This window comes from Hirundo rustica, chromosome 3 (assembly GCF_015227805.2).
Source record: "Hirundo rustica isolate bHirRus1 chromosome 3, bHirRus1.pri.v3, whole genome shotgun sequence".
NCBI lineage: Eukaryota > Metazoa > Chordata > Aves > Passeriformes > Hirundinidae > Hirundo > Hirundo rustica.
Window position 1 is genome coordinate 82,285,107 of NC_053452.1, and position 18,557 is coordinate 82,303,663.

Genomic DNA, 18,557 nt, shown 5'->3' on the forward strand with positions numbered 1-18,557 from the left:
TGTCTCTGGTAGAGTGACTCTTCCATTTCATATTTACGGGTAAATCAGTACCCAAAACCAATGGCAAAAGCTAGTGATCTTGTAGATGAAGAAAACGCCCTGTAATTTGCTATGGGCATCACAGCTCTTGGGATTTTATTCTTTATTCAAAAAATGCATGTATTTAAACTAAGGATCTCCATAAAAAATGTTCAGACCACATGTAGACAAACACTGACTAGACAATTTACCACATCCTATGCAATTCACAACTCTAAAAAGACATTTAATCTTTTGCTTTTTACTTCTTTTTAAATGTATTTTTCCACAAATTCTTTGCTTCTATTTTTAGCAGTAAAGCATTTTTTTGGATGTGAGTCTAGACATACTGTGATTTGAAGGGAACAGGTACATTCCACACGTCCTGCCAGAAAATCTATCAATTCCCTAGTTAGCGTCACTGCTGGAAAAAGCAGGCTAAACAGAACAACTCAGTGAGAATTGATTTGCTGTGCAGGGGAATCTGACTGTCTGGATGGGAGCAGACCATTCAAGCTAGATTAAGAAACAGAAAAATCTGCTGAAGGAAGCTTTTGGATGTCTCTGGAGATATTCTGCCTGAAGGCTGATGTTCTCAGTTTGACTGCCACACAGGTACCAGCAGAGAGACACAAGCATTGTACTTTGCCTTGGAGTCTTTCTATGTTTTATCAAACGGCAGCTTGACATAAAAAAGTAGTCTCTAGCAGCAGAGTTTGGAACTCAGGTTTTCCTGTTTCCCAGAGAGTGTCCTCAATGGTTTGTCTAGAAAGTAACATTCCTGGCCTAGTAAATATTGAATTCCTTTACAAAGGTGGAACAGCTCCAGTAGAAAGAACTAAACCCACTACATCTTCTTCAACCCCACCAGGTCTGCAGATCTGCTATGAGACCAGTCTTCCAGGCTATGAAGAGGAGGACTTAAGCTCCTTTTTCCAAACACAGCCTAGTTATGGACTTGCTGGCTAAAGAAAAAAAAAAAAAACCCAACCAAAACTAAAATGGCTGCTCTGTCATGTTTTAAAAGAAGCAGATAAGGTTAAGCTTTCAAGTCTCAGGGAAGGATTTAAGGAATCATTTCTCACACTTTCTGTGTGAGAAGTGATTTTGTGGCCTTGTGCTGGTGTTATGCCTCTGTTTGGGTCCCAGTCCTCCTTCAGATTTACATACAAACACTTCCCTATTGAGTATGAAGACAATCTAGTGAAAAAGAGCTTAAAAAATTCTGATGTGCTCAGTGTTTCTCTTGCTCTTTCCTGGCAAGGTCTCTTTCCTGGCAAGGCCTCCAAGATCTCTGTGCAAAGTTTATGGGAAATACATACTGACTACAGTAGAGAATGATCGCATTCAGGATCAAATAAGGAAAATGGACGTATACAAATCCATGGAGACTGCTGAGGGAGCTAACTATCCTCTTTGAAAGGTCAGAGCAATTGAGGGAGGTTAAAAAAGTCAAGTATCACACTTATCTTCAGAAGAAGCCAAATAAAAGGGCAAAAAAGACTACTGAGGGAACTACCAGCCTCACCTCAGTCTCTGGGAGGTTGTGGAGCAAATGATCTCAAAAGTAATGTCCAGGCACATGAAAAACAAGATGGTGAGAAGGAACAGCCAGCGCAGATACATCAAGGGAAAAAAATGTGTCTGGTTGACTTAACTGCATCTTTTATGAGAGGAGGGAAAAGCAGTGGATGGCATCTCCATTGCCTTTAACAACACAGTCTCTCTCCATATCATCACTGCATTTCAGACAGTGAGATAAGGACTACATGTGGATTACAGGTGGGTGAAACCCGGCTGGACTGCTGGAATCAAAGGCTGTGATTAGTGGTTTGAAATCCAGCTGGCTGTTGAGTACTGGTGATTTTCCTAAGGGGTTATACCTGAGGCTGACACTGCTTAGCATTCCTGTCTGTGAGATGGGCAATGGGATTTCCATCTCAGAAAGGCCATAGACTACACAGGTGATTTGGAGGCTGCAGGTCAAAGCCAATCTAGCAGGACCTTGATAATCTGGAGTTGTGGCAAGATGATCTCCACAAGTCCCTCCCATCGTAAAGTAGTCTGTGACTCTTTTACACACCAGGATTTCCAAAAGTATGGTGCTGTGAAATGAGAGCAAGAACCACCTCACATGACTGAGGTGAGATTTGTTGCTTCTGAAGGGCTAAGTGTTACCCTAATGCTTTACTGGGGGGACCATGAGAAAAAGTTACATTGTAAAATGTAGTATTTATGCATGTATTCTCTTAATTTATTTAATAAAGAAAATAATCTCAAAACTCATGTATATAGTCAGGATACAAAAAGAAACCTAGGTCCCCATTTCCACATTTTTGGAAGGAACTGCTTAAGAGAAAAATCAATCTTGAAATGTTTATGGACAGAATTGACATAAAAAGTATCTTAAATCAACCAGTGAGGGTTTTATCCCTAGTATTTCAACCCTTTATTGAACTAGTCATATTAAATTATTTCCAGAAAATGTAATTCAAGAATGATCTGACCAATTTTGAAATATGTTTTATTTTAAATGCTGTGACTTGATCATACTAAGAAGCTCATAAATTATGTTACTTTGAAATTGGGACATAAAGCAGCAAAAGGTGCTTAATAAAAAGATTATGGTGTCTTGCAAATGAATAGCTGGGTACTTTATGTCAGGATGTACAATGTAGAAAGTATTGTATCATGTAGAAAGTATTGACTATTCATTGAAATTAACGCTCATGGAAAAGTGGGTATTATTAAACTTCAGAAAACAATCTATAGTTTTTGAAGCAGTCTCATCCTGAAAGATCATAACATCTTGGTGATTAAATGAAAATGTGATAGTAGCTATATAATGGCAAGCACTATTGAATTAACTTCTAAAAGAAATTCACTAAATGCTTAGTATTAACACTGGGCTGAGAGAAACACAGCTGCAAAGAATTTCATTGAAATGGCAATGCTCAAACTTTAATTTGATTTTAATGGAAAATTTATGAAAGGCAGCTATTAAGACTAGATGGGGAGATGATCACTATCATTCTTTTAATAGTATAACCAAGGGGCTTAATTTTCCTTAGCTCTTTAATTGTTCTTTCATCTTCTCCAGTTCCATGCTCTGCTTCCTAAGAACATGTGCTTATCTAAATATGTTTAAATGTAAGCTGGATATAGGATTTTCAAACCAATAATTTTGTTTTCAAATTAAAACACTCCTCACTTTTATATGGAAGGAACAAATCTGTTTCTTGGTGGTCATGGCCAAATGCTATTACCCCACTAGGCGTATGTATGCCAATTCTACCAAGAGGGTTATTTGTATTTTGAAGTTATGTCTGTTGTCTAGGATGTGGGGAATCAGCCACTGGCAACCAGTCAGAACCATTTAAGGGAAGTATTTGCTCATCAGTTTTGAACTTGGAAATTGTGGGTTTTGAACATCTCATGCATTAATTTTGTTACTTATGACTCAAGACTCACCAAAATTTTTATTCCCACATTTACTGAATTGTGCATTGTACCCTTTTTTAATGACTGTGTCAGATTTCAGGGAGAAGCCTGCATGAGGCGTTCTAGACGCTATTTTTCCATGCTTAAAAATGGTAAAAATTAAAAAAGGCATTTTTATTATTCACTGATGGGAAAAAAAAAAAAAAAAAAAAAGGTACTAGAAAAACCAGATATTTAGCATGAGCAATTAGTGGAAATATGAAGAACAATATAAGACACAGAGCTGTGTTGATTTTAGTTAAAGAGTAAAGCTTAGCCAGCTTGAAAGTCAGTTGCAGTAGCTCACATTCAGCCTGGGACTGCAGAATGTCAGGCATAGCGTGGAATTGCTGTGAACTGGATGTGTTTGCCTGAACTGGGGAATGTGGAAAGGACTTTCTGCTAATGTAATTAAGCAGCTTTAAAGAACACAGCTGGAACATTTTATATCACATAAGTAACTGAAGCATAGGTGTTCCTCTCTCCATTAATACTAGCTGACATAACAAGTGTTCCCCAGCTCACATGCTTTGAATATGCAGAAGTCCTCCTTACTGAGTTTGAATACTCTCATGCTCCTCCGGAGCATAGTCCTTGGCCACAGCCCTTGCTTTCTTAAAATAAACCCAGCTAGGTAGGATTGATATATGCTTTTTGACTAGAATGCATCATTATGAGAGGGAGAACTGTACTCTTTTGTAGCGACTTGAATTCATACACTGCATAAATTATTGTATTGCTTTGCTTTCTTTGTGTAATGTTGTACCTCTTCTGACACTTCAGCCTTCAACAGTCTGCCTTTTATAGAAGACTAATGACACTCATGCCACAAAATGCTAGTTCATAGCATAGAGTAGATTTCTACTAAAGAAAAATGCTCAAAGAACAAATAATGCCCCAAATGAGGGAACAGTTTATGAGATTCAGTAGTGTGGACAGGGGAACCTTAAAAAAAAAAAGTTTTAGAAAAATATTTTTCTTTTAGGAAAAAATATCTGTTGAAAAGTCCTCTGAAATTACTGTTTAATGCAGTTCTACACTTAGATACATTTTGTCTGTAAAGCGGCAGACATAACTATGCCAATGAATAAGGAGAATGTCTGCTATAATACGTGTTTCCCTGGTAACTACATTGCAATTATTCATAGAAATAAATTTAAAGGCCTTAGATCAGCAATATTCAGAATATTTGCTACAGTTCTACCAGAGCCTAAATATAGATAATGCAGTAAAATTGGATTTGGCTGGATATTGTTCACACCTCTTAGGTATGAACAAAAATGGGTGCAGCTGTATTTATTTGTAAAAATCCTTGCTCTGAATGTAGCTATCGTGAAAAACGTTCAGCTCATATCCTAAGAGAAAGCAGGAGAGCTGAGTGTGTGATGTGGGGCAGACAACAGAACATTGACTTCTGGAAATTACTCACAACTCACAAAACTGAGACCCTTTGGCTGTAGTTATAAAATATGCCATTTGAACTTTTGTGTGAAATTTACATTCCAGCTACCAATAAATCAGTCTGCATTTCCATCTTCTTCCAAATAACCTTCAATTAGGTCATCCAAAAAGAGATAAACAGCAATGTTTCATGGAAGTATGTGCCTCTGTTGTTGCAATGGGAATTACAAAATGAGGCATCTTTGAAAGATAACTTGAACATGGTATTTCTTTTTTATTTTCCAATAAATGATGACTTGGAAGAAGATTTCTCAGCAGAAGCCAAAAGTGAAGAGTAAATGATATTTTTTCTTTATGTAATGTACATGCTGGTTATGTGTTTGGGAAGGACTAGGAGTTTTTAAAAGAACATTTGCAATATCATACTGCAAAGTTTGAGAGACCATTAAGCAAATTGGAAATCCTATACATGGAGGAAATATTATGTTCAAGGCTTCAGTGCTTGCTATGATTAGAGTGCTCTTTGTGGGAGATTTGTTAATATTTCTTCATCCTGGACACCTGCCAAGCTTAAGGCTTTAATGCTCTGAGACTGAGTCACGAAAGTGGGGACTGACTGCTCAGAGCTTGTTGACTTGCCAGGAGGTGGGTGTGGGAGGTAGTATGCAAGTAAGAAAGAAGAGGGGCATGAAAAATAACATTGACATTATGTGATAATCTTTTGTTTAGAAGAAATAAGCCTATGGCTTCAGGTTTTTTATCTATTTTCTGAACTTTCCAACAAAACTGAGAATTTAGAGATGTGATCTCTTTCCTTGTTTCAGAAGGAGAATCTATGTGTTTGGTAAAAAAACACAAAAGGTTAGAAAAACAGGGATTAGCACATCACTGAATATAGATAACTAAATACAGCATCTGTCCATGATAATTATCAAGTGAAATGAATAATTTTTACTTGGACAATAATTTGTTTTTAACTTCTTTCATTTGCTAACCACTAGAAATCTCTAGCACATCTCTGCAAAACCTGATTTAAGCTTGCTGAAAATAGACTAGATTTTCTGGATCATGTTTTATGGATCTGGACAGTACAGCCCCTGAGCATCTTTGAAGCATATGCTCAAAATCATTAGACAAAGAGAAATTGCACTGATAAAAACAAATAAGAGCATTTGTGAGCTTCTGTAGCCAAATTAGATCAGTGTAATCTAGTATTCAAACTTCCTTAGAATATAGGAGGGGGCTAATATGCAACACTCAAACACTTTAGAAGGGACAAATAGTAATTTGTTTGGAAAATGCTGCTGAAAATGGATATGGCCGCAGGGTTACACACAGAGCACTGGGTCCTGAAGTCATTCAAGACAAGAAAAATGTCTGGAATACGCCCATCTTTTGTATGTTAACATTCGCAAAGCCTGACTAGTGCAGGCTTCACAAATACTGGTTTTCAGCTGGGAAATGAGGACTGAAGCCTGGGGAGCTACTTCATCAGCCTCGCAGAATAGAACTTTACACAACTGTGCTTCAAGTGGACTGAGGACAAAGAAGCAGAGGCTATTCTAAACTGCTCTCAGTGCTAGGCTTGCCTTTGCCCTGGTGTACACTGCCTGTGTTTATTCTTCAGCCATTTTGTCTTGCGCCAAAATTACTGCGGATAGCACAGTCCCTTAACGGAAACTCGCTGACTTTTGCATCCTATGGGTGCCTGTGTCTGATGTACCACAGCTACAGGAGGTGGAAATGTAGGTCTGGGAAGCTTGAACACACTCAACTTTCTATCAGGATTGCATGAAAATTGACTTGCATATGCCTTTTCTGTGTGTTTAGTTCCATGATCGGATTCAGAGATGGATGTATGTAACTGCGTAGGATGAGTTTGATTTGTGGCTGTTGATTCTCCTGTGAAAAATCAGAAGGCAGTGACACAGAAAAAAGAGATTATGTGCGTAAATGGACATAAAAGGCTCCCTGTGATCTTTCATGGTACAATAATAAACTTTTGCAAAAAATGTGACTATTAACATTATAATTTTTTTCATCATCCAGAGAGCATACTGTAGATCCAGTTCATTACCACATCTACTCCATAAATGAATTTTGGTCTGTAAATAAATACCTGGTATATAAAGGCATGAAAACTGATAGCAATAAGGAAAATAGCTTTTCCCTTCAATGGAGAGAGGGAAAATATCTTTTTATGTCCAGGAAGAGCCAAGGAATGAGCTCAATATCTAGATCCTAGATCATCAGCTGTTAATTTGCTTTCTGACAGCCCCAACCACCTCTCTACTAGACAGCACCTAAACATGGTTTATGTCCTAGTCTAACCAGACAGGCAGATTCAAATTTCCTATGAATGAAATTGCAATAAAGTTATCTTCCTTTATTCTCTTCAGGCTTCCACTTTTACCCCCAAACCTTGTCACCATCAAACACCTCCTCTTGATGAACCCAGGACATGCAGAACACTGACCACATCCCTCTCTGAATCAGAAACTTCAGATGGAGAAAAGACAAAAAAAATATAATTGTCTCTTAAGAAGTCACAATTCCAGCAGAGCCATGAGTGTGGTGTCTCTCTCTCTCGAAGCCCCCTGGCTCTGTCTTTGCCTCCGCTAGCTGGAGACAAACCACAGTTGGAAGGATTTTTCCTCAGGGCCCCAAAGATCCCAGAGCGGCTGTGAACCTTTTCCTTTAGAGAGAGCAGGCACCTGGCAAAAGGAAGGGTCTCTGCACTTGATCTGGAGGGAAATCAGGGCTTTATTCACTTTCTCCTGTGGTCCTGCCCCACAGGGTCAGGAGCTCCAGTCCCTCTCCCTGCCCCCAAGCCAAGAGGAATTTTCCGGGGTTTTATCCAGGGGGAAGGGGCTAAAGGCTGGGACAAGCCACTACCCAGTCAGGAATAAGGTGGGAGTGGAACAGAGTTGGGTTACATTCCAGTGTGGGTGAATGGGCAGGGAAAAGGAGCAGGGACAAATTTAGGGATGATGCCTTTTCCAGGGGAACAGGGGGGTACAGAAGAAACCATTACAAAACCCAATATAAAAATTAAATACAATATAAACCCAAATAATGCACAACAGCACATGAGTACAATGGTGTAACACAACCTGTGTTGTATTGTGCCTGTCAAGCCACACTGCAAGACCCCGCCAGCCACAGCAGTCTCTCCCTATCAGCCTTTGCCTATGCCAGCCACCTTCTGGAAATGTTTTTGTGCTTCTTTAGCTCCAGATGACACATGGCACAGCACAGATGGAATACTGGACTAGCTCTTGGACTGCTGTGGTGATTATCTTTCCACTCACTGAGGGTACAGAAGTGGTTTTGCCATTGATGAAACTCTCGGGTCCTGACACCAGTCACAGATAATCTTCTTGCCTTCGCATTATCCACAGACCACCTGCATGGAAAGTAAACCCCTGGAGAGTTTTTAACAGAGGATGTGGCAGGATAGATTGGTGCTCTTCTCTGATGATTTGAAGTTTCCAGAGCCTGTCTCTGCTGGTTGGCTCCCTTCCCAGGTGTTTTGCACCTGAAGGAGAAAAAAGACTCCAAAGAAACCCCTCGAAGTCCAACAGTAATAATAATCCTTTTAATAGTCCTGAATTTGAGTGTTATGTCCTCTCCCTGCTTGCCTGCAACTGTAAAAAACCCCCAAGTGTTTGTAACCCAGACGTTATTTCCTGTTGGACTAGGAGTTTCAAGATAGCCTGACATGAGGCTCAATAGCAATAAAGAAAGTTACGGAAGGTTATGGGATATTTCAGAGGAGCGGAAGGGCAGTGATTTTCACAGATGTTATTGATTTAATTTTATTAATTAATTGTGGAGAATCAAATAATAATAGAGCAGAAACAACTTGCTAGTAAAGAGAAAACTGTATTTACCTAGCCATCTGTTTCTGTACTGCTTTAAGTGACTTACAGTGAATCTGGAGGAATCTGTTCTTCTGTAAAGCAATGCAAGAATTTGGTCTTTTCCATCAGAGACAGAAGAACTGAGGACATACTGTTTCTGTCTCTTCCGGTGTTAGTCTGCCAGCCTTTACCCCAAGGTAAAGTCTCATTTTTCTCATTTAATTTTTGGAGACTTTGCAATTGAAATGCTGCATTGCCCCTCTCTGAGTCACATGTAATTGCAGCTGCTCAGCATATATATGCATGAATTCACTCAATTTCAGTAGGGAATTTTTCGGCTGAACCCTGTATATTATATATTAAAAGACCAAATCAAGCCAAAATTAAAAAAAGAAAAAAAAAAAAAAAAGGAAAGAGATAAAGGAGGGAAAAGGGATGGAGAGAGCCTAAAATGTCCCTAGAATGCCATTATAAGATGAAGGTCTATCTGAAGGTTCTATGGACAATAATGGGGATGTTTATCTCCATTGCACCTTTTGCATTTTATAATCTAAATAAACATTGTCCTAAAGCAGGAAAGGAAATGATTCTTCCTTTTGATGGTCTCTGAGGTAAATCTTTCACCATGTTGTCCAACACTCTTTCTTTCTTTTGTTGTTGTGAGTTTTTGTATATATATTTCCAAGGCAAATATTTCTCCATCTCAGGTTAAGGCTTTTGATTTGTCTGTTGTGTGACAGTTTCCTGGGCTGGAGGGCATCCATCAGCACTGGGACAAGGGCATTTAAAAGGAATTTTTTTCCACTGTAAAAAAATGTGGACTCAAATGCTGCATTTTGCAGTTAACTTTATGAGTGAGATGAAACTTTTAGGAATATGAAGAGCAGAAAAGATGCTAAAACACATATGTAAGTGTGTTATGCATATGTATATAAACAGGCACATTATATGTATGTATCTATACTAATGCAAAGGCCTATTCCTCCTTTCATAGGAACAAAGGATTTCTCACCTGGATTTTATTTTATATAACAGGGGCACAGTTACTGCAGCCTAAAATAAACATTGAGGCCTTGACTGAAGTGTTTAAGCATCTGAGAAGCATATTGAATTAATGGGGCTTCTTCACATACTTAGGGTCTGGCATGTGCGTAAATACTTCACTGTAGCAGGGTCACAAGACCTCAATTCAGCTCTTATAAAAATCAGTGGAAAACTTCCTTTTGATGTTAAAAGAAGTTGGATGTGTTTCCAGTGTGTATTTTTTATGCTAATGTGGCGTGATCCAGCATATTGCAGGAACATTTGGTACACTTTAAGAGTCTTAGGGTGTGTATGCAGTAGCAACCTTACACCAACAACGTTTATCCAGATTGATTAGAAGATGTGAATCAAAAGACATTCCAGACTGGCAGAAGGCAGCAAGTGCCTTCCAGGAAAGGCAGCATGGAATGAGCTGCGGCTGAGGAGCCGTCGGCGGTGACAGAAGGGTGCGGTGGGGGCCCACAAGGATGACTGAAGATGGTAAGCTCACTCCTTGTACATATCGGGGAGACTGATGTGCTGTCACACCCCATGTACACCTGGGAGTGTGGGGGTAAGTCCTGCTACAAGGAGCTGAGCCCAGCTGGGGAGGAAGAGCAACATCCATCTGTCTCAGAGACTGGAACCTGGCACTCAGGCAGGTCCAAATTTCTGGAGAGGAAACCACATGATGTGAGTTGTGCAGCATAACAGCAAATGTAAAACTATCGCTGCTTTGACACCAAGCCTGCTGAAAAGACTTTGCCTACAACTGTGTTAAATTATCCCAAGCAGACCAATTTATCCCAGTTTAGACCAATTTATGGTCTAATTTTCTCTTGCATCAGAGCTGAAGGGCACTGGCTGAGAAGATGCAATGGAGGAAAGTGTAGAGAGGCACCCCTGGGAGATACACTGTGTGTGCCTTTTTGATAAGAGCTCAAGGAACTGAGTGGGACCTGGAAAAGTGAGGTGTTACTATGCCAGCTCACACTCAATTGTTCCTGGAATGCTGCTTCTAGGCATTTCTTTAGCAAGAAAATTTGCAGAAAGCCTGGAGAAGGCAATGTAGTTGTAATGGATATGGTTTGGCAAAAAATGACAAAAATCACAGGTAAATAACTCCACAGGGACACCTAATTACTTGTGGTATTTGAAGGAAATGGATAGCAAAGAGTACCAGATGAGCAATCTTAGGAGATAAAAGGAGGTAATTAGGAATTGGAACTGCCTGAATATTTTCAGAATTTCAATATGGGGAAAGGAAGAGATGAAAAATCATTCTATTTTGACCTGTTCTGTTGGCAAGGACAAATGCAACAGAGAGGACTATTTAAGCTGACTGATGTAGAGAAAGTCTGTTCTGATCACAAGACATTTAACAGAAATAAATGGCAAACCCTTCACTCCATTGCATTCAAAGACTCAGCAAAATTGAAAAAGAAAATGCAGAGGTAGGCAAAGAATGAGAAACAAACCAAACAATTTTAGAGGTGCTTGATATATGTACTTGATTGGGAATAAATTGGGTTTCTGTGCATTCACTTATGTAAATTCTAGATATATTTCTCTTTATATATACTGGTTAGTACAGTCAGGCTCTTTTTGTTTGTCTCCCCAGGTTGAAATTCAGCCTTAGTTAATACTTGACTCTCAGGTGTGTATAGCACTCCTTTGGGCTGAGTATTTCCATCTTATCCTATATGACCTCTGTTCCTGTTAAGAGGACATCTGCCTAGCTCTTTGTCTGATAAATAAAGCACCCTTTTCTACCATCTTTTCATATATGAAACTGTCCTTTGTCTTCTGCCTTTTTTGTAATCTCTCCCTTCCTGTATTTGTTTTTTTTCTCAGTGTTTTATGACAGGCTAGCTGTGCCTGACATAAAACCATGAGTTAGTTTCCTCGACAATCTTCCTAAACATTTTGCTTCAAAAGATACAATAACATATAATTTGATTCTTTTTTTGCTCAAGGCTCAAAATTTTTTGCCTTCATAATGGTGGAACATAGAAAAGTCAAAAGACAAATGAATATTTCTTGCTGGGCAATTTTTTAAACCAGGAAGCCTAACCCAAAGGTAGCCCTTGCCAAAATCACAGGAAGACATGGCAACGATATGTGCTTCCTGCCTGGGTGACATCCTCTCCCAGCCTCTTCCATCTGTCATTGACATGGACCTGCAACATCCACAGTCACCACTTTGTGCCTATCTAGTGCTGCTTCTTACTTGTCCCTGTCTACAGCTCAGGAGTCACTTTCATTCTATTTCCTATCTATTTCAAGTTTCAGTTAGGTTAGCTGGGACAGTATGAGGTATCTGGTAGACGGACAACCTCAGGTGCTGATATTGTGCAATGTTTTTTTAATTGCCTTCATATATTTATGCTGTTTATTCTCTTACTCAACTAGGAAGGATATGTTGTTTGAAGTTTAGATATAAGTGGAAAGATAAATGTAATAATATTGGCAACGAGAGAGGGTAATCTAAAACTGCACTGACTGAAGGACAGCTATGTTACATAATTGTGCTGACTGGGAGCAGGAGTCAACTCTTTTATTACCCAGATGTGTTGAGGTAAGGAGGGCTGGTTTCACTTTGAGAGAGGCTGAGCTAATTTTGCCATCCTTTCTCTCCTGAGTGCATAAGTTACAGGTTCACATAAAGGTCTTACCTGGTTCTGGCCAGGATAAGGTTAGTTTTTGCAGTAGCTAGGAGGGGACGTGGCCAGCACTATTCCACCTCATGTCATTTTTCTGGGGCTGGGGTCCCTTCTGTTGAGTAAGCGAGGCATGAAGAGAGCAGTCAGGTAGTGCCAGTCCCCTCTGTTACTGATATTATTGCTGTTACTGTTTGTTTGTCTTATTCCATTGCTCTTTCCAGTAAATTGTTCTTATCTCAATCTGTGATCTTTACCCTTTGTGCCTCCAATTCTCTTCTCCATTCTGCCGAAGGGGGACTGAAAGGGGGGAGCGAGAGAGGGGTGTGTGGTTTGGAGTGCTTCAGTGGGAACACTAAAATGGGAAATACTATTAGTAAATCACAGCAGCCTTATTTAAATATCTTTCTTGACTCTTATGCCAGCACACACTGCTACAAAACACTGCTACAGAGATGAATAAATGATTCCCCTTAAAACTCTGTGAATCTTGGGATAGAATTTACCTACTTCAAGCAAAAGGAACAAGTGAGTGGATGTGGAACTTCCTCAGGATGAGGCACAGAGGCCACTGTAAACGTGGGGCTGGAAACCTTGAGTCTTTAATCCCAGGCATCTGCCTGTGTTTGGCAAGGGAAGATTTCTTGCAGGATGTTAGAAGATTTCTTGTTGGAGGTTGTATGCATGCTTAACAATTCCCAAGTTCTAAATGTTTTTTCAGGTATTAGTATTTAAGTGATTGGTGGACACTAGCTGTTTTGGCAAGGAAGATGCTATACAGCTTCATGGTATCCAAGTGAGAGTTATTCTTCTAGCACGAGGTACTAGTAAATTGGCTGTTGGCCTATCTAGCTTTTTGATAATGACATCTTGATTGGTAAGGCTGACTACCTTGATAAGAGCAACAAACCTGAGCTCAGAGTTTCTCCTGATGTTTCTGAAATCCCCAGGTGGATTAATTTATACTTAAGATGTTCCCTTCTTTCAAGGGTGTGCCATTAAGTATGCTGTTGCTAACTTAATGTCAGAAGCCTTAGAGCTAAGCTGCAACTTTTCAGCAAGCTTAGAACTCCTGCAGCTTTGCTCTGTAAGGCAGGTGGAAAATCAGTGCTCAAAGCAGAGAGCCCCAGCCTGCTGCTTTGGTCCTCTCACACCTAGGCAAAATTTCACAGGGGAAATTAAGTAAAAAAAAAATATATTCTGGCCTTTTCTATTAGAAATGACAGAAGTTAGAGAGGTAGGTCCTTTATGTTGCTTTGTACAGAGCCATCATCCTCTTGGCTAATGCTCTCCCAGCCTGCCCTCAGGACAGCAGTGTAGCTATATGCTGGCTGGTGAATTAGTGAAGGCATACAAACTTACCCTTGCCTGAGAACAGAGACAGCAGAGACACACAGGAGTCACACGGTGCTTTGTATGCTCCCTATGCACTTGGGTTAACTACACTTTTTTTGTTTCCTTGCTATTCAGCTGACTTCTTTTGGGATGGGAGATCAGCTTTGGAGGCAGTGAACAAGAAAAAGCAGTGCCCAGGAGTCAGCAAGACTCTTCTAGCTCCTGGGTGGGGAGGAAGGGGAAACTAGCAAACAGGGAGGGGAGAAAGTCCATTTCCAGATAAGCATGTTGAAAGGTTGAAAACAGGGAGAAGTGCGCTTTTCTGCTCAAAGTTTACTTATTGATAGGGACTTGGTTCTTGGCTGCTCCTGCTTCTTGGTGCATATGTTTAGAATTTGTAGAGCTTTATGTTCTGCTTTAGCAAATTATCACGTCAAGTGAGGAAAATGGTAAACTATCAGGACACTCACAGGGAATGACATCTGTTACCAGTATTTTATATGGGCTTTTATTCAATTTTGTCGTCAGAAGTCCTCATGATTGTTTCAGTGTTGCCACCATGTGAGCGCACACACACATGCGCGCGCGTGCACGCACACTGTATTTAATTATAGATTTAGCTATCTGTCTTTATACACTAATTGTCTGCACATTAGTAGGATCATGGAACTGATGTGACTTCTTATAAGCAACTAATGTGAAATCTCTCTTTACAAGAAGTTTCATGCTGAAGACCCTCCTGATCTGCGCTATTGGAATTTCTTATCTCGTACGTGTGAGATATTTTTCTTTTCAAAATATTCTTCAATTCTGTCAAAAAAGTTTTCCTTCCTGTTAGAATTAACCATGCACACTTACAAAACAGCCATGAATACATATTTCCACTCTTTTTTCTCTCTCTTGTTTTTGCTTCACGATGTTGTAGTGCCTTGCACAGTTGGTTTATTCTTTTCCCTGGGTGTTCAATTCCTTGTTTGTACTGTTTTATATCATAGCAGCAATATGAAAGTATCTTTTTAATAGGGAGATGTGAATATGATTACTAAGCCACAAAAAATATATCATACAGAGAGAGAGGGGTTGTACATGAAATTGTTTGACCCTAAACTAGAGTTTAGTAACACTTTGTTTTCTATAGATTCTTATTTCAGTTCTTGTTATTCGAGAAAATAATATGAAAAATCATGTCAATGGAAGATTATACCATTTCCTTCCCAGATTTATATTTTCCTGGATGAAAGGTACTGAATTTTAAGATGTATATATTGTACTCCTTGATGCTTGCACCTTCCTGGATCAGCAATTTTGGTCATAAATTCAGTAAATATTAAGATGACTATCAAAAAACACATAAATTAAAAAAATCTTCTTTGGACATAACAGGTTTGACAATCATCACTGTCAGAGTATCGTTTAGCTTTAATCAGGATTTTTAGAATTATGTAATATTTGTCAGGAAATTCATACAAGTTTCTTTTATAGATGTTTCCTAAGGTTAATAACATGATTATAATTCTTATTTTGCCTCTGCTCCTCTGTAAGACTTCAAAGAACTGGAAGTACACGTATGATGATAAACAGCATAAGATATCCATGCAGAACCAAGGCTAAAAAGTCTCACCCCAGAAGGGCATTAGCAAAACATATAAGACTGGTGTTCATACTTCTCTACCTGTTTTTTATTAAAAAATGTTTGTAACAGATGAGTTTTAATTATGCTGTATCATAGTCTTGGATCATACTTTCAGCTACACTTTCAGACATTATAAATTAATGTTTTTCTATTGAACCAGTGAAGCTGTATGTCCTGGGCACCAAAATAAGTCACCCACATACATCTGATGCCATATGAGATACCCTCAAGGAGCCTGACTGCCCTTGCAGATGGGTGTCTGCTTTCCTCCCATGGGTCCTGTGTTATATCCACCAGCTCAGATGGCACCTCAGAGGACACTCCACACCTGTGGCCAGTCAACATGCCAGTCCTGCCCTCCACAAACTTACTTCATAGCTATTTCTTGAGATTGGAGAGAAGGAATGAATAGATTAAAACACATGTCTTCTGGAAAATCTTTGAGGACTGTTCTTGCAGTGATTTTTTATTTCAAGCCATCTGTCCCTACAATTTATATCCATTTTAACTTGACAGCCATTTCTCTTACTTTTCTTATTTTAAAAAATGCATTTAATGAGTAAGTGCTGGCAAAAAGCCTGACCTACTATCACCAAGTGCTACCATCAAGTCTGACGTATTAACTGTCTGGGTAAACCTGCAAGGCTAATAGGGAGATGCTCATAGCTGTGTGTGTCATATCCTCATTAATGCATAACGTTGGAACACAGCAAAGGCTTGGGAATATTTCTCAATAGCGAGCATAGTAAAGATTTTCTTACCTTCAGTGGAGCAAGAAGAATTAATCAGCTGTAAAAATACTACCCATCTTCTCTTCCACTAAAATGTTTCTGTGTCACCTCCTTCTACTCTGAGTGGAAGTTTTAATGTTGAAATTGCCAGTATAAGAGAATAGCTTTCTGTGCCTTTTCTGAAGATGGGTAGAACCAGATAATGAAAAGAAAGTATTAATTATTAAAGGTGCATTAACCTCATATGACTGATGGGGGTTCCTTTCTTCCTTAGGAAATGTAGATGATGGGAATAAACTATGAAAAATTATTTCATACCCTTTTGTATACTTTTGTAATACTAACATTGATTGCTACAACACCGGATATTTTCTCCCTTTCCGAAAATATATTTACTATTTCAGTTTACCTAGTTATTTGGCATGACTGACGTCCTGGAGCAATAAATTCCAAGACCAAACTGCATAACAAGATTTATAACTACTACTTCCTGATACAGGTAAATGTCTTGTTGCTCTTATTCTTCTGACAATGAATAGAAACATAACTTCTCTGAAGCTTTGCAAAGACATATGGTTCCACACTTTGTAGGTCTTCCAGGTTTAACAGTTTTGCTATTTTGGTGACTATTTTCTGTCATCTTTCTCCAAGTCTCCTCTAACTGCAGAATCTGCACTAGAGGACCCATTAATGCTAAATATTTCACTGTTATATATCTTACTGTTATTTTTTTTCTGGATTTCACTCCACTATGGTTTTTCATTCACTAGTTGTGTGGTTTACAGATTGCTTTGTAACCTGGGCTTTGTATTTGAATTAATAAGGATCTTGGCAGTAGTGTAAAAACAGCATATTGAATAATCGTTGGAAAGTTGTCACCAGCAGTTTCCGTGTGTTTTCTGAGTTCTCCAGCTAATTTAGTAAGATCCTTGAATGTGTTTTAATATCTATTTATCTGGTTATGCTTCAGAATTGTAACTCTGAAATGTGTGTTAATAGTTAATTTAATATTATCCAAAGAAAATTGATTATGAAAGAGTTAATAGATTGTGTGTGGGTAATTTTTTTTCTTACAATATTTGAAATTTAGTGGTCTTAATTTGTTTTAAGCACTTAAAATCATATAGCCTAGAGGAGCTCTGGCCTAACAAAATCTTTGCTAACAAAATGAACATGGGTATCTTTGCCAACTTAATTATGAACACTTTGCCCTCAACCATAAATCAATATTAACAAATCCCTGCATTAATCCGTAGTTTAAAAGTAAGGCAACTTGTGTTTGCTGGAGATGGCTGCTCCTGCTGGGAAGCAGCCTAAAGTCATGGTGGTAGAAGAGGCTGAGGGTGGAAGAATGGTGTCTGCATGTCTAACTCAGAGACACATCTCTGAGTTACCCTGCTTGGCAGAACCAGCAGGCATCCATGAACAACAAAGAGCTATTTCAGGATCACACAAGTCTGAGAGCAACCCTGGCTTCCAGTATGGGTCCAACTGGCTGTATTTAAACACTTGTCTAGGTCACATGAACTCCATTAGAGTGATTCCTTTATTTTCTCCGTATCCTGCTGATGTTCTTTTCAGGTTTGCAAATATAGTTCAACAAATACTAGATAAGACAACTAGAGGAGAACTTCTGATTTTTCAAGGTCTGTTTTCTGCTGTCACAATAAACACATTTCCACCTCACTGATTAATGGCTCAAGATTGAAACCAAATTGGTTTTCTATTGAAAACTCTATACCAAATTAGCATTCTACTCTATTTCTATAGAGCCTTTAGGTAAAAAAACACTTTTATCTGATTCCTTACAATTCTTCCTTCACAGCTAGTTTTGATGAGCTGAGATTACTTCTGTGACTCCCCTGTTTACCTTCTGGCACTGCCAGACAGCAGTCCTTATCTTGCTATTCAATCTCCTGCAAACAGATACAATAACTTCTATGGCCTTCTCCCTTTGCACTGACTCCTCACTTTTCAAACATCTCAGCAGCCTTCCCTGCATCTACCCCAGCTTCTTTTCATCATCAAGGTATTTCAGGTGAGAGCCTAATGACTATTATTAGTCATTCAATAATGGAAATTACTCTTTTGTTGCATTCTGGGGTTGTATTTTGTAGTTTGGTTTTTTTTTTTGTTTGGCTGGTATTTTTTGTTTGTTTTGGTTTGTTTGTTTTGTTGGTATGGGGTTTTTTTAAATGTTGTTTTTCACATTTGCCTTAAATCAACAACACAAATCCTCCTGGAGAACAAGCAAAGTATTCTTTCTCACCATTCATTTCAGGGTGTAATTTGTTCCTTGTTTCTTTCGGCTTAAATTATTTTCCCTTTCAAAACAAGAAATCTAATTGCTTATATAGGGAATCTGCTCAGAACATTTCCTGACAATGCATCCCCAGTTTGTGTAATTTATCTT

At 38.9% G+C, this 18,557-nt stretch overlaps 1 long non-coding RNA gene across 1 annotated transcript in view; it reads left to right on the forward strand.

Moving 5' to 3' along the window:
* LOC120750701 (uncharacterized) overlaps positions 1 to 18,557 on the forward strand; it is a 64,859-nt gene that overhangs the window by 3,311 nt on the left and 42,991 nt on the right. The window contains exon 2 of the long non-coding RNA XR_005700106.2: positions 16,549 to 16,643. This is a non-coding gene — a long non-coding RNA (uncharacterized LOC120750701). The remainder of the gene's footprint in view (positions 1 to 16,548; positions 16,644 to 18,557) is intronic.